The 3,066-nt window shown below is 39.6% G+C and overlaps 1 non-coding gene across 1 annotated transcript; it reads right to left on the bottom strand.

The window, feature by feature from the left end:
- Positions 1-346: 346 nt before the first annotated feature.
- Positions 347-532, bottom strand: LOC117418675 (U2 spliceosomal RNA). The gene has a single exon (XR_004546858.3). It is a non-coding gene; the product is annotated as a U2 spliceosomal RNA (small nuclear RNA).
- Positions 533-3,066: the final 2,534 nt, after the last annotated feature.

The raw sequence follows: 3,066 nt of genomic DNA, 5'->3' as shown, positions 1-3,066 counted from the left end.
GGTATAGATGATGCCCTGTGTGTTTTTAGAGTTCTGGTTGTAACCAGGGTAAAAGTTGATTTTTCTTATTACAGCATGATGAATGACATGGATAATTTTATGATGAGGTGGTGTATTGAGGATGGGGTGTGTGCAGTGGGTGAAGATGGTATGCTAATTTTTTATTTTTAGAATGCTTCAGTTATTTATCAGTGTTTTTTATCCTTGTTCTATTATGACCAGTGCTGGAATTGAATAGTTTTATTTATGTTATTTTAATGTTTTTGTTGTTTTTCTTTTATGTTGTTCAATAAAGGGATTTAAAAATCAAAAAAATCTCTCTCTCTCTCACTCTTTTTTGACCTTTCTTGTGCGCACCGTTCCCGGAGGTACTGCAATACCGGGTCGATGGGTGGAGTGGACGGAGCAAGCCCCGGTTCCATCTCCTGCTTCCAAAAATCAATTTAATATAGACGGGTCCCCCTATGGGGGACGTATCAGATATTAAACTGATAAGAACAGATTTTTTTTTCTTTTACTGCTCAGAAATTAGTCTCACTATTTTCTCAGAAATTAACAGACCACATATCTTCATCACAGTTTTCCCAATTATTCATTTTCACATTATTAAATTTTATTTACACAAATTTCCCTTCCCAGCCTCCCCCATCCTTGATTAAATGCTACCTCCCCCATCTTCCTGTTTTCCAACTTATATTCTAATTTCACCTGTGATTTCGCTTCACAAACCAACTGTGCTACCGACTTCCCTTGTTTCTTTTTTTACACTGCTCATTCCTATCCCTCCACACAATTTCTTTCCCAATACTAATAATTCCCCAAATTACTCTCCCAACTTCACTCCCCATCCCTTCCAACCCTTCCCCCCATACTATAAATTCAGGACTTAGATCAAGATTTCCTTTAACTAACCTTAAAAACTTTTTAATTTCTCCCCAGAAGCCATTAACCAGATGACAACTCCAGAAGGCATGCCATACCGTCTCTTCCTGCGGACACCCCCTTGGACACCTGCCGTTGAGAATCTGACCTTCCCTATGCAATCTTTCCCTGACAGGTAACCTATCTAAGGCCGCCAACCAATTCAAATCCTTTATTTCATTTGGCTGATTTTTTAATTGTATTGCCCCCCAATTAATTTTCCTAGCACCCACCTTCCTCACCCCCGATAGTAGCATTTTTTCTTTTAAAACTTTATAGATTTTCTTATGCTCCTCTACCAAATCATCCTTGAGCACCTCTGGGTGTGCTCTTAAAAATAGTGACACCTTTTCATAGTGCCATGGTAACTGCTCAGCCTTTGGTCCCACATTATCCCATGACACTAAACCTTTAACTAAAAAAGCCTCCCACAATTTCATAAAATAATATGTCTTATGCCGTACCTTTTCCTTTAGTATTTTCACTATAAAACATACAAACAAAATCTCCAATTTCAAAGGATTAGACACTATACCCCTCTTCAATCTCCAAATACATGTGTTCCCTTTTAACCGGTTCATACCTGCCTCCCCAAATAAAGGAAAACACTAACCTTGTTAAAATCAATTTATACTTAGTTGGAACAGGAAAGACTAGGGCTAAGTAAATCAAACCTGATAAAACATCAGCCTTAACAACTAACCCCTTACCCGTAATACTAAGCCACCTAGTTTTCCATAAGCCTAATTTTTTCTTCACCCTTTCAATTTTTTCCTCCCAATTCTTTCCAGCTGAATCGCTGTTATAAAATTTAACTCCCAGAATTTTTAGCCCATCATTGCAAATAGAAAAACTGTGCCTTGTCTTTCCTGTTCCTCCAACCACCACAGTACATTATTGCAGATTTTCCCACATTAATTGCAGACCCTGTAGCTTCACAATATAACCACAACACCTCTACTATCTTGTCCAAGCCTCTATCTGTGGTGAAAAAAACAGTAGTGTCATCTGCGTACTGAGCCACTTTGGCCCTCTCTCCACCCCCCCCCCCAGGGATATGCACCCCTTCAATCCCTTTCTCTTACCTTAACATCTCTGCCAAAGGTTCAATGAATAATACATATTACAATGGAGAAAGAGGACACCCTTGCCTAACCCCTCCTTTCTGCTTCACTGAGGCACCTAGAGTTCCATTAATTTTAACCTTACTACAAACATTATTGTATAACACCTTCACCCAGGCCTCAAAATTAACCCCAAAATTCTTTTTCTTTAACACTTTAAACAAAAAATTATGATTCACACGATCAAAAGCTTTTTCTTGATCCAAACTTAAAATCCCCAATGCCAAATCCCTATCTTCTGCCCAACTAATCAGATCTCTTATTAAAGATAAATTGTAAGACCCCGTCCTGCCTCTCACCCCACAAGTTTGGTCCTCACGCACCACAACTCCCATCACTTCCTTTAATCTGTTAGTTAATTATTATTATTATAATTATTATTATTTATTTCTTAGCAGGCGCCCTTATCCAGGGTGACTTACAATCGTAAGCAAATACATTTCAAGTGTTACAATACAAGTAATACAATAAGAGCAAGAAATACAATAACTTTTGACAAACCACAATTCAATAATACAGCAGATAATAGTGATAGTTACATCAGGATATGATTAAATAGTGATAGTTACATCAGGATGTGATTAAATACAAAATACTACAGGTTAAACACTTGGCAGATTACAGTATTCTGAAGTACAGGATTAAATGCAGTAAAATAGGGGGCAGATAAGAGCAAAATAAAGCACATTTAAATAAAGGGTGATAGTGTCTCAGGATACAAACAGAGGAGTTCTACAGGTGCTGTTTGAAGAGGTGAGTCTTAAGGAGGCGCCGGAATGTGGTCAGGGACAGGGCAGTCCTGACATCTGTAGGAAGGTCATTCCACCACTGCGGAGCAAGGGTGGAGAAGGAGCGGGCTCTGGAGGCAGGGGAGCGTAGCGGAGGTAGAGCCAGTCTTCTAGTGCAGGCGGAGCGGAGAGGTCGAGCGGGGGTGTAGGGAGAGATGAGGGTCTGGAGGTAGCTGGGTGCAGTCTGGTCAAGGCATCTGTAGGTTAGTACAAGAGTCTTGAACTGGATGCGA

The sequence above is a fragment of the Acipenser ruthenus genome, chromosome 13 (genome assembly GCF_902713425.1).
Source record: "Acipenser ruthenus chromosome 13, fAciRut3.2 maternal haplotype, whole genome shotgun sequence".
Taxonomy (NCBI): Eukaryota; Metazoa; Chordata; class Actinopteri; order Acipenseriformes; family Acipenseridae; genus Acipenser; species Acipenser ruthenus.
Note: the sequence above shows the minus strand (reverse complement) of the source record. Positions and strands in the feature narration are given on the sequence as shown.